The sequence below is a fragment of the Triturus cristatus genome, chromosome 1_1, assembly GCF_964204655.1.
Source record: "Triturus cristatus chromosome 1_1, aTriCri1.1, whole genome shotgun sequence".
Lineage (NCBI taxonomy): Eukaryota > Metazoa > Chordata > Amphibia > Caudata > Salamandridae > Triturus > Triturus cristatus.
In genome coordinates this window covers 926,043,116-926,056,544 of record NC_140579.1, presented here as the reverse complement: position 1 = coordinate 926,056,544, position 13,429 = coordinate 926,043,116, and the positions used below count along the sequence as shown (strand labels likewise).

The window sequence follows — 13,429 nt, the reverse complement described above, 5'->3', positions numbered from 1 at the left end:
AATAAAGACTAATTTGACATTTGATTACTGTTGGACTTGGCCCTTTTAGCAGGTTCACCCCTAAACTTTGTGCATTTATCTTAGCCTTGGTCCCTATGTAGTGTTAGTAGTTGTAGGCCTCTAGGCACTTTAGCACTGTGTCCCCGTGTAAAGTGCGTGCGCTCTGTGTTACATTGAGGGAGACTGACCTGCCCTCCCATAGGAATGCATGGGGAATGTGTGTGTCCATGGTAGTTCCTGATGCGTGGGGAGTGCAGGGTCGAGTTTGGTATGTGCAAACTCGTGAGATTGAATGCTGCGTGATGATATATGCGGCGTTACTGTGTCTAGTGTAGAAGTGCCACTTCTAGAAGCTGGCATGTCTGTGTAATAAATGTGAAGTGACTGGCTGGCTTGTGATTGGCTGGTGTGCCTGGCTCCAGGAGTCAGGATGGGCCTGCCCCAGTGGTGAATAGGGAGATTTACATCCAGATGGGTGGGAGGAGTGCACCTGGAACCTGAATAGGGCTGAGCCTTCCCTACACAATGCTGGCTCCACCCCCTGTCGTGCGACTGATGTCCCTAGCCTGTCCTGTGAATAGGGAGAGGGGCTGAGCAAAACAAAGTGCTCAGGAACCAGTTGCATCTGGTTCGCCCCTTCCCGGCACCTTGGAAACAAATAAAATGTGTATATAAAAAGGGGCTGTGACCCCATGTAAAGGGTTCTGTTGCTCTGATCCTGACGCTGGGGGCTGCTGCGGCTGGGCTCCAGGAGGAACCGCCCCAAGGGACTGCCTTCCTGCTGGAGGGCCCTGTGTGCTGGCCTGCCTGAGCCCAGCCTTGTGCCCCCCTGAACTTGGCCTCTACTTTGAAGGGGCGCTTTGCTCTTTATTGCTGGGAAGAGCGCGCCATTCCTGACCCTGGACTTTAACTCTAGCGCCTTGGGAGCGTTTGGCATTTATTTTTGAAGAGCGCTTTGCTCTCTATAGCTGAAAAGCAGCGCTTCCCATCTCAATTGCAGCAAGGAGCTGCGATCCTTTGGAAAAGGAAATCCCTGGCATGGAGATTCCCCCACAATCCCCTATATTCCAGGAATCGGGTGCCCACCCTGCATCACGGCTGCTTGTTAGCATATCTGACCAGACGGGTGTCTACCCCGCGTTTCTGCCGGCGTTTCCCTTTGTTTTGTAGGCGGGAGCCCACCCTGCGTATTCGCTGTCCTTTTCAAATACTCCTGGCGGGTGCCCACCCCGCAAGTGACTTCACTCAAAACGGGAGCCCACCCCGTACTGCTGCCGGAAGGAGCCACCGAAACCCGGAGGGCCACGCGCTGCCCGCGGCGATCCGGAAGTAGAACTCGGCAGCTTGGTTGCAGGCGGGGCTTGAGAGGAGCCCAGAAGAGAAGTGCCGGTCGGAACACAGGCGAAGCCGTGCCTGTGTTCCAGGAAGCGCCGCATCGAGAGACCCAGGCGGGAGCCCACCCCACACTGGGATGCGCTGAACCATGGGAGCAAGTAGCCTGTCTGGAGGCGGGGCTCCCGTGATCACGGTGAGAGCCCCGCGAATACTGCAGCCGACACCCGGAAGAAGAGCGGAGCGGAGTCGGGGCGGCTGCAGTACTCCCGGCCAGCACACAGGAGCTCCACGTGGTTGTCACAGCTGCCCCTTCTTGTCAGTGGGCAGCTGCAACGTGGGGTCACCAGGAGTTAGAAGTCCCGGAGTGGGACTTGGGGTCAGTTTCAAAGTGCGAGTCCCCGAGTAGGGCCCCACAGGCACTGTGAGTGCCAGAGTCTTTACTGTTCGCCACAGCGGCGCCGCAGATGCGGGTCGCTGCTACGTGGGGCCATATTTTGATTGAAAGGGTCCCAGTGGGGTCCTCGAGGGTCCGTGCTACCCCCAGTTTTGCGTATAGTTATTTCAGGAGCCCGTGTGCTCCCTACGGCATGTTTATTTCCAGAGCCAGATGGCTCCAACGTGTGGTTAATTGTTTTCCAGGGCCCCATGGCTCCCACGAAGGGGACACATTTGTTTAATGGGCCACTGAGTGCCCAGTCTGTATTTCTATCCACAGCTGCCCAGCAAGTAGTGGGCAGCTGCCACGTTTAGGCGGTGCCTTTGCGCATTCTTCCTTGGCTGCCTGCGCAGCCCAGCCCTGACATTTTGGACGAAGGGCGTTTGAGCCCCTGAGAGGCCAAGTTGGCCTGGGGACAGTTTTCTGTGTTGTGCCCTCACCTAGGGTACATGGTTATTTCTACATGTGTACGTTTCCATAATGTGCACTACCTTTAGGCTTATTTCTATTTCTAAAAATATGACTTCTGCATAGGAGGTGGTTTAATGCTTTGGGTGTTAGGAAATGTACCGTGTGTAGTATGTTTTGCGCACCCTGTGTTTTATACCTCTAGATATGATTTCTGCATAGGAGGTGGTTTAATGCTTTGGGTGTTAGGAAATGTACCGTGTGTAGTATGTTTTGTGCACCCTGTGTTTTATACCTCTAGATATGATTTCTGCATAGGAGGTGGTTTAATGCTTTGGGTGTTAGGAAATGTACAGTGTATAGTATGTTTTGCACACCCTGTGTTTTATACCTCTAGATATGATTTCTGCATAGGAGGTTGGTTACCTGTTTAGGTTTATGTTAGGGAGATTATACTTCCCTGTGTGATGTACGCCCCTAGTGTAATTATACTTAGGAGGTAGGGTCTAATGTGTTAGACTTGTGAGAGATTGCATAATGTGTTTAGGCCCCTGTGATGTATACAGGATAGGTTTTATACCTGATTCTATTGTGTTCATGCTGAGGTCATTATTGCTCCAGTAGATACTGGTTGTGCTCTCCAGTTATAATTTGTGATACAGTTGGTATATGTTCTACATTTACAATTGGTGATTTGTGCTAATTCTGAGAGTGGTCCATGTGGCCCTGTCTTGTGGAAAAAGTCCCCTGTAAAATTCTGCCCAGTGCCAGTTGGCCCAGTGTAAATTATGTGATATCATCTAATGTGTTTTTTATAATACAAAGGCTATTTTTTTTATATATAACCTGGTGTGGAGTTTCTTTTGTGGGGGGTCTAGGGTGTTGTCGCTGGGTGCGCGCGCAAACGCTTTACACATTGCCTCCGGGATGAGTCTGACTGCTCGTGCCAAGCTACCCAGGGGGTGAGCAGCGTTTATCTTTGGCGTGTAACTTCCTTGCCCTGGCTAGAGTGGTGGTTTCTGCCTGGCTTTGGCGCATGCCTTAGCCAGCCAGTAATTCCATTTCTAACATTGGTGATCAGCGGTGGGATTAGGACTTACGTTTGCGCAGTACCACAGCGACGACTGGCTGCACTACAAAACTCTGCATTTAGATAATCACGTGTTTGGGGATTATTGTTCTTAGTTCTATTTTAAATATTATTTTTTTTTAATGATTTTTTTTTATATAGATAGTGTCATTTTTTTGAATTGTGTACTTTTGCTTCAGCTCAGACACCTAGGTCTCTTGTGTTGCACGTGTCCCTGAGCGTCCTGCCAAAATGGAGTCTGCTTTTAATTTCTGTGGTCTGTTTAGATACAGTAGGGGGGAGTTGGTTGAGTTTTGTAAGGAGAGAGATATAGCAGTGAGTGGGTCAGACTCCCAGTCAAAACTTAGGGAAAACCTGATCCAATGGCAGAAGGATGATTGGGAACGTGAGCGCAGTGAGGAGGAAAGGGGCCGGGCCGCACGCCAAAAGGGTGGTGGGTCTGAGGGGAGCCCTGAAGAATCTGAAGAGGAAGAAGAAAGTGATGGGACAGGGGCGCCAGTAGATAGTGAAGACCCCATGGATAGGGAGTCCCTTGCTGGGTCGAGTGTCAGGGGCAGCATCCCATCCCTTTCCCTGTCCCCAGAAGAGTGGGTAGATAGGAGGGAAGAAAGGCCTCAGCTGGCTTAAGAGAAACTCCAGAAGGAGAGCTATGAGCATATGGAAGCTCAGAAATTGGAGTTGGAGCATAGGATGTTAGCCTTAGAGGAGAAAAAGGCATTATTGGCTCAAGAGTTGAGTCTCAAGGTGTTAGGCCTTGAAGAGCAAAAGCTAGAGACCGAGAGGGTCCTAGCGCAGGAGAGGATGGCGGAGGCTGAGAGGGCTTGCGCCAGGGAGAAATTAGCTCTGGAGGGTAGATTATCCCCTCAGCGCAGTTGTGGTTTTCTGGATTCACCAGTAAGGGTGGGATCCAGTGGTGGCAGCGATATAGCGTCCAGTGCAGAAAGTCCCGGTCCCTGTTCCCAAGAAGAGGAGTATAGGTTGAAGTTCAGGGGCAGTAAGAAACTGTCTCACCAGTCTTGGAGGGACTTTGTGGATGAATGTGATCATGCGCTGAACGATTGGGTGATGGTTAGCACAGTAGATGATTTTGATTATGACGGGCTGGCCCATTTGGTTATCAAAGAGCACATGCTCAGTCATTGTTTTTCGGGGTTGCGCCAACACCTGTTAGAGTGTGAGTCCTCTGACCCCAGGGACCTTGCAAGGGAAGTCGACCTCTGGGTGGAGGCCCGAGGTTCTGAAGAAGCATTGGGGAGTGGTCCCAAATGTAGTGGCCCAGGTATCTTCCAGTCCTGTGTGGTGGAAGTGGGGCAGAGTAGCCCAGCTAGGTCCCCTGATGGTAAGGAGGTTGTAGGGCCTCACCTCCTATCTTGCAGGAGGGGGAATGAGATGGGGTCGTGTCCCAAAGTGCCCCAACCTCAGTCTCAAGGACTGGATGGTTCCATGAGGGAACACCAGGTAGGAAGCCTAGTATGTCTGGGTGGACCATCCGTGGAGGGAAGTCTCCCCGTGTTGGGTGAGCTGGGAGTGTCTGTAAGCAGGCCTCCATCAGTTCTGGTATCTGGCAGTGCCACTCCAGTTGGGAGAGTACAGAAGTCCAGAGAGAGTGGTGACATGGGGCTGTGTTCCCCAGTGGAAGAGCCAGTGGGTCAGGGACCGGCCGGGAGGGCTGAGTTCCCTTGGAGTGACCATGGTGACACCACGTCTGTCCTGGGGCATCTTCACGCACTGTCAGAGGGACCGGAGGTTTTGAGCTCTGCGCCAGGCAGACTGTCACATGACACATTAGCTATATGTAACCGTAAAGAGGGGGGTATAGGTACACCCCAGGAAGTCCTGGTTCGCCAGGCAATTGTTCCACCAAGGGGTACCGTCCCTGGGTTGGGAGGCCAGGTTCAGGTGTTTCCTGACCTGGAGGGAAGGACAACTGTAAGCAGTGTCCTGACCGATGTAGCTGATAGGGGCACCACTCCAGTTGGGAGGGTGCCAGACTCTGGAAGGGGTTGCAGAGGGAGGGAGTCCTTGCCTCTGACCCCGGTGCAACCTGAGGGGTTAAACCCTAGGTTGGGAGACCAGTTCTTGGAAAGAGGTCCTGAACTAGCGGGAGAATGGTGTTGTGAAAGTGCCTCTCAGAGGAAGAGAGGACAGAACCCTAGAAGAAGAGGCAGGGGGAGGAGAGCCTCGCCCGTGACTTTCGGACAACTTGAGGGTACAGACCCTAGGCTGGAGGATCAGTGGCAGTTTAGAACTGCCCTGATGAGGGGAAGAGTGGAGAATGGTTACTATGTGCCAGGGGTTACTACCCCCCACTCTGTGGATGGGCAAGACCAGTGGCATCTGGGTGGCCTGGAGCCTGGTCCTGGCCGCGGACAGCTAGGGAATACCAGTGGGGTAGCCCAGTTGGTCCAGAGAGCTTTTTCAGAAGGAACCACATAGGTTCAGAGGGGCATGGGAGCAGAGGGTGTCCCTGCCGTGCGGGCCCAAGTCCATGTTTTCTCGCCTGAAAGCAGGGAAGCCCATCAAGGGAATGATTGGTCTGCCCTGCGTTTTGGCTGGAAGGGGGTCGTGTTGGACCTGGCCCTTTTAGCAGGTTCACCCCTAAACTTTGTGCATTTATCTTAGCCTTGGTCCCTATGTAGTGTGAGTAGTTGTAGGCCTCTAGGCACTTTAGCACTGTGTCCCCGTGTAAAGTGCGTGCGCTCTGTGTTACATTGAGGGAGACTGACCTGCCCTCCCATAGGAATGCATGGGGAATGTGTGTGTCCATGGTAGTTCCTGATGCGTGGGGAGTGCAGGGTCGAGTTTGGTATGTGCAAACTCGTGAGATTGAATGCTGCGTGATGATATATGCGGCGTTACTGTGTCTAGTGTAGAAGTGCCACTTCTAGAAGCTGGCATGTCTGTGTAATAAATGTGAAGTGACTGGCTGGCTTGTGATTGGCTGGTGTGCCTGGCTCCAGGAGTCAGGATGGGCCTGCCCCAGTGGTGAATAGGGAGATTTACATCCAGATGGGTGGGAGGAGTGCACCTGGAACCTGAATAGGGCTGAGCCTTCCCTACACAATGCTGGCTCCACCCCCTGTGGTGCGACTGATGTCCCTAGCCTGTCCTGTGAATAGGGAGAGGGGCTGAGCAAAACAAAGTGCTCAGGAACCAGTTGCATCTGGTTCGCCCCTTCCCGGCACCTTGGAAACAAATAAAATGTGTATATAAAAAGGGGCTGTGACCCCATGTAAAGGGTTCTGTTGCTCTGATCCTGACGCTGGGGGCTGCTGCGGCTGGGCTCCAGGAGGAACCGCCCCAAGGGACTGCCTCCCTGCTGGAGGGCCCTGTGTGCTGGCCTGCCTGAGCCCAGCCTTGTGCCCCCCTGAACTTGGCCTCTACTTTGAAGGGGCGCTTTGCTCTTTATTGCTGGGAAGAGCGCGCCATTCCTGACCCTGGACTTTAACTCTAGTGCCTTGGGAGCGTTTGGCATTTATTTTTGAAGAGCGCTTTGCTCTCTATAGCTGAGAAGCAGCGCTTCCCATCTCAATTGCAGCACGGAGCTGCGATCCTTTGGAAAAGGGAATCCCCGGCGTGGAGATTCCCCCACAATCCCCTATATTCCAGGAAGCGGGTGCCCACCCCGCATCACGGCCGCCTGTTAGCATATCTGAGCAGACGGGTGCCTACCCCGCGTTTCTGCCGCCGTTTCACTTTGTTTTGTAGGCGGGAGCCCACCCCGCGTATTCGCTGTCATTTTCAAATACTCCTGGTGGGTGCCCACCCCGCAGGCGACTTTTATTGAACATATCCCCCTAGCGGGTGCCCACACCGCAAGTAACTTCACTCAAAACGGGAGCCCACCCCGTACTGCTGCCGGAAGGAGCCACCGAAACCCAGAGGGCTGCCGCGCTGCCCGCGGCGACCCGGAAGTAGAACTCGGCAGCCTTGGTTGCGGGCGGGGCTTGAGAGGAGCCCAGAAGAGAATCCACAAGTCACACACTTTATCAATATCCACCAGCAGTAGCACAGCTGGGCCATCCAGGTGGTCGGCAAGAACAAGCACATTATACACTTTACGGATGTTATGCCTGTGGCCCACCCGGGCATGAAGCCCGCCTGATCACGGTGGACCATGGAGGGTATAACCCTAAGCAGGCGGTTGGCAAGAGCTTTGCCAGGATCTTGGCTTCCGTGTTTATAAGAGAAATTGGGCAAGAGGAGGAGCACTGGGCGGGGGGCTTCCCCGGTTTGGGGATCATCACAATATTCGCAATAAGTAATTATGTTCCAGCCGCTCCTTTGAGGGCTGCCATCAGGGGTTCCTAAGTTTGCTCATAAATAATTTAAATAATTCACTCGGGAACCCATTGGGGCCTGGTGTCTTACCAGACTGCATTTCACTCAGGGCAGCTGTTAGTTCCTTAGGAGTAATGTCTTCACCGACCGTTGCTCTATCAATAGGGTTTTGAGGGCCAGGTCCGACACAAACTAAATGATCTGTGTGTCTGGAGCATACTGGTCTGCCTAAAAATTTGCAAATTGGTGCACCATAGTGTCATCCCCGGGGACTCTGGAGCCTGAAGAATCCAACAACTAGAGGACCAAGCAGTGGTGCCTAACATTGGAGCAGAGGTGGTGTAATAGTTTACTAGATTTGTCCTCCCACAGAGAGATCCGGGACTGTCTTAGACTCACTGAAAAGGAGGTATCGCAACTGACGTTTGTGCCTGAGTAGCTTGGGGTCGTAGGAGCAGCGCATCTCGAAACTTCGGATTTGGGTTTCTAGAACCTGGACCATTTGCCTTTTTATCCGTTTTATCCGTTTCTGCGCAGTCAGGTAACTAATAATCTCCCCTCACAGTGTTAGATTAAGGGCCTTCCACAGAATGTCTGAAGACTTCATGGAATGGTGGTTGTGGGCCAAGTATGTGTCAACTGCCTTTCCCATCAGGGAAGTAAGGGCCGTATCCTGAAGGGACCATGGGGTCAAATGCCAGTGGAATAACTGCATGAAGTGGGCCGTGCACAGGTTGAGGGTTAGAGGGGAATGATCCAAAAGCCCTCTAGGAAGGATTTGCTCATCAAGCGCCTTCTGAAGTTCAGCCCTCAGGAGGAGGAAATAGTCCATTTGAGAGAAGGTATTATGTGCCCCCGAATAGAATGTATAGCCCCTATTCCCCAATGGAACCCCTGCCATACATCCACTAAGCCCAACGCCTCCAAGAGCGGCCACATTAGAGAGCGACACTTGCGTGAGGTTGCTCTCCCCCTTCAGCCTGTCAAAGTCTTTTCTTGTATTACCCCATTTCAGCACCACGGGCCATACCCAGAGGGTGCGAATGAGATTTGTGAGTACCTCGAGTAAGGAGGTGGTGAGTGGAGGCTGTGCATAGACATTCACTAGTATCAGGATCTCTTCAAATAACTGACCGGTGACTGCCACATATCTGCCCCATCGGTCAGTACAGGTTTGCTGTACTACATAGGGAAGATGTCCTTTGACCAGAATCGAAACCCACTGGAGCCCCTTGTGAAGCCCGAATGATAACATTGAGCATAGCGAGCAGATCAGGAAGGGAACTCTATTGTCCAGCAAGTGTGTTTCCTACAAGAACAGAATGTTAGCATGTAGCCTTTTTGCCGCTCGGAGGATAGCTGTTCTGTTGATTTTATCTAACATGCCATTAACCTTCCAGGACATTAGCTGGACCGGACCGAGCCGGGCTGGATCGCCATCAGCCATCTTGTGTGTTGGAGTGTGTGGATCATGACAATATGTGGGACAGTGGGGGTCTGGTGTCCTGGGTGTGCCCTCCACTGAGAGAAAAACATAAAACAATAGCAGTAACCAACACAATAACCATAAATATTCAACCCACCCTACATTCCTAGAAACTGAAGTATCTTCGCTAGTGGGGCAGGGCAGCTACCAGTGCCAATGGGGCCACAGCATAGGCATGCCCCAATGGATCCAACCCCAAATAAACCTAATACTGGTGCCAACCAGCCTTCGCCAAGGCTGCAACCCTTGTGGGTGCTAGCGGTCTCACACGGTCTCTGTTCCAGTAAACCATACCGGCAGGCCCCAACATTGCCATAACTCAATAAGATTGTGCCTATGAGTACACATCACATCAAAATTACCGGTGTATACTCGCCACCCTGATAGCCAATCGCTCTTGCTTCAAGTAAACCCCCAAGCCGACATTATATCAACAACGAGTTTCTCTTTTTACTTTAATTTAGCAGACATAGGGGCATATGCATCAACATTGGCATTTGCGATTCCTTATTAGCGAAAAATAAGGATTCGCTAATAAGGAATAGCAAAAGGCTATGCATGTAGGAATCGCTATTCAAATAGCGATTCCTTAACTTTCCTTAATTGCTACTAGCAAATTGCGAGTAGCAATTAAGGAATGCCGTCCCAATCATTCCTATGGGCCTCCAGGCCCATAGGAATGAATTGGAGATTGCATGAGCAAATTGCGAGTACCAGTAGGTTCTCGCAAATTGCTCATGCAATTTCAAGGGTGCAAGGGTGTCAAAATGACACCCTATTGCACCCCTGAAATTGATATGTGCACATATGTTGCACACACACATGCTCTAAGGCAGAGGTCTTCAAACTTTTGGATGCCGAGACCCCCCTGTCAAAATTTCCAGGCTTAAGGACCCCCTCCTGAGAATTTTTTTTAGAACTTGGTACTCCTCATCACAGACAACCACAAACGCCCCCCCCCCCCCCCCCCCGTTCCCATGGCAAATCATTTTTATGGTGGGGAAATAGTATTAAACAGTGTTTAGCAAACTAAAGGTTTGTGGGTGACTATAGTTCGGAGTCACAGGCTTACTACACAGTTCAAACAAAAAGTCTCCAAAAAGAATTGCCCAAAAATGCACAACAGTACTTTATTTTTCCTAAACAAAACATAGTTTGACAAACTTGGTAACACATTTCTGAACTAATGGGATGGGTGGGCCTGTTTTTCTCCGCAGAGATTGTCAATTTGTGGATGTATCTTTGCTACAGCCATCCTCAGGTTGTGCTCCACCTCAAGCCTTGAACGGTACTTGGTCTTCAATACTGCCAATGCTGAGAAACCAATCTCACATAAATATGACGAACTAAAAGGCAGAATAGTCTTGACTGCAATTTGTGACAAACATGAATGTTCTTCAGACATTTTCAGCCAAAATTCCGCCAATGGGATTTTGTTGAATTGCTTTTGGAGAACGCGATCAATCTGGACCTCAATTAGGTCTTCCTGAAGGTGCACTGGGAGATGAGTACCTGCATCCACTAGAAAAGGTTGGAAGACCCAGTCATTGTCATGATTAATGTCCTCAGGAAAGTACTTTTCTAAACCACCCCTGAGAGAAGTCAAGTGATTTCTTATGACCTCAGCAGCACTTTCAAGTTCATAACCTGTGTCCTCAACAGCTTCTGATAAACACGGGAATGCCTCCAGGAGGCCATCTTCAGTTAGTCTTTTCCACAACTCTAGCTTTTTCTTGAAAGCAGATATTTTTTTGCACATTGTGAAAGATGTACTTTCAGCTCCTTGCAAAGACAAATTCAAGGAATTTAATTTATCAAAGATGTCTGCAAGGTATGCTAAAAGCACAAGCCAACGAGGATTACACAACTGTTCTGCTTTGTATGGATCCAAATCTAGAAGGAATTGCCGTACTTCATTTCTTAATTCAAAAATACGGTTCAGAACCTTCCCTCTGGATAACCATCGTACTTCAGTATGGAAAAGCAAACCATTATGATCAGCTCCCATTTCTGCACACAAAATTGCAAACAGACGTGCTCTAGTGGGGTGCGCCTTTATGAAATTAACAATTTTCACAGCACAATCCAACACATCCCCAAGTTCTCTATCCATGTTTCTGACTGCAAGGGCTTCCCGGTGTATCATACAATGGGTCCATAGAATATGAGGAGCCACTTTTAACACTTTGGCTTTTAAGCCTGCCCTAGCGCCACACATGGAAGGAGCACCATCCGTACAGATCCCAACACAGCTGTCCCATTTTAAGCCGTTGGAGCACAAGAAGTCATTGAGAATGTCAAACAGGGTTGATGCTGTTGCCTGTCCCCTGATAGGTTTACAGAATAAAAAATCTTGCAATATTACAGTTTTGTGGCAGTATCTGACATAAGCAATTAAATGAGCGTCCTTAGATAAGTCAGTCGCTTCATCCAATTGCAAAGCAAACAAACTCGATTTCAAGCGTGCAAGGAGTTGTCTATGGATATCCTCAGACATGTCAGAGATTCTGCGGCAAATTGTTGTGTCTGAGAGTGGTACCAATTTCAACTTCTCTGCCGCTTTTTCACCAAGCATTGTTCTGGCCACATCAAGCATTGCTGGAAGAATCACTTTTTCCCCATCCGTAAAGGGCTTTTTGTTTTTGGCAATGTGGTACGCTTCTTGGTAAGATGCTTTCAAGGCATTTGTTGGCGTGGAGACCACATTTTTCACAGTGTCTTTTTGGTGGATGATGTCTTCCAGCTTTCTGGCAAAAAAATCTGTATTCTTTCCTACCAGTGACCCGTGTTTGGTTTCCAAGTGGCGCTTTAATTTGTTTGGTTTCAGACTTTCATTAGCCAAGGTCATGCCACAAACTACACACTGTGGCTTTATTTCACCATTTATGGTGACGCAGGTGAATCCAAGGTCCAGGTAGGAGGCATCATACTTCCTACTTTTTGCAGCTCTTTTCTCGACGTCTGTTTCGGACTTTCGTTTGAGTGATCTACCATCTTTTGGCAGCAGGAAACGATCCATGTCAAATGTGTGTTTGACCTATGATACAAAATTTCAAAGTTCAACATTAATGATTACCACAGACTTGCTGCTGTATGCTGTATGGTTGTCATTTAAAAAAAAAAACTCTTTGCATTTTCACAAGAAGTGTAAAAAATCTTCTTTTTTCTGTAAAATGCGAATAACACATCCGGTTTCTTCCACGTGCTTAAAACAGAAATTGCAGCTGGTCCTGGCTTCCATTATGTGAGCTGGCGTTGTGGGCCGTTACCAAGGTTCTCCTTCCCTTGAGTGCGTACACATTGATAGCAATAGGTAACATGGGTGATCAAAACGTGTAAAATCCACCGCCTACTTGTTTAATAAAGGCTTTGCAAATGAAATTCGCTTTATGTATGGGATTTTGTGGGGTTACAGAAGATGCACAGACTAAACCCTCCACCAATTTAATTTGAAACCGTTCTGCAGCAGAATGGAGAACCCGAGTTGGAGTCACCTTTGGAACCTTATAAGTGTTTAGCCATGCAACAGTTAATGTTGTTGCAGTAAGGATATTGTGCTGCATAACTAAATACTTATAAGGTCCCAATGGTGAACCACACCTGTATATAAGTAAGGCCACTTCTGCTCAGGCCAGCTCCCTTGCTCAATCTGCACACATTAATGGGCTGGCCTAACCAGAGAATTGGAATTACATCTGCACCCCCTGGGTAAAAGGGAGGCAGTAGAGTCCCATCTGCCTCCAGAAAGGCCACTCAGCCAACAGCTGGGCAGCTGTCTGCATCTGAACAGCACAGACACCGCTCAAATCGGCCAACACACTGGCCAAAAAAGCAGCCCACAGCTGCAACTCCGATACCAGTCCATCACCCATATGCCCCATGCACGCTGCACCAATCCGGCCCTGTAAATGCCGATCTTTAATTTGGGAGCATAATCCTCAAACATCACCTGGCAAAATAGGTATCTGTGTCGGCGTGTTTTTTCATTCCAGTTTAGTGTGGATCTTTAAAGGAAGCTTTACACAACGGAAATTTGACTCTGCTATTCATTGAGGACTTCTTAAATGTAGGCATACTTCTTGGAGATAATAAAGGTATACTTCCATGGGATTAACAGTTTAAAAAAATTGTAAGCAGAATAGAACCATACTCATCCTTCGATAAAATTCCATATATCCTAACATAATTTCAATAAACCTTCACTATCCTCAAAAGTGATTGCCATCAGCCTTTAGTTAAGTTCATCATCCGAACATGGCCCCAGTCTTGTCTGTAGCTTTTTGTTTATTCATTCGCTTCTACAAATAGTAAATGTCCAGCATCTCTTGAGCCAACAAATACACATCTGGGGCGGAAGTGTTCTACCGATGTAGCAAGTGGCAGACACGCAATT

At 49.4% G+C, this 13,429-nt stretch overlaps 1 protein-coding gene across 1 annotated transcript in view; it reads right to left on the bottom strand.

Annotated features, from left to right (window-relative positions):
* The window catches only part of LOC146871302 (gastricsin-like), a 302,303-nt gene that overhangs the window by 287,729 nt on the left and 1,145 nt on the right, over positions 1-13,429 (bottom strand). The window lies entirely within an intron of this gene.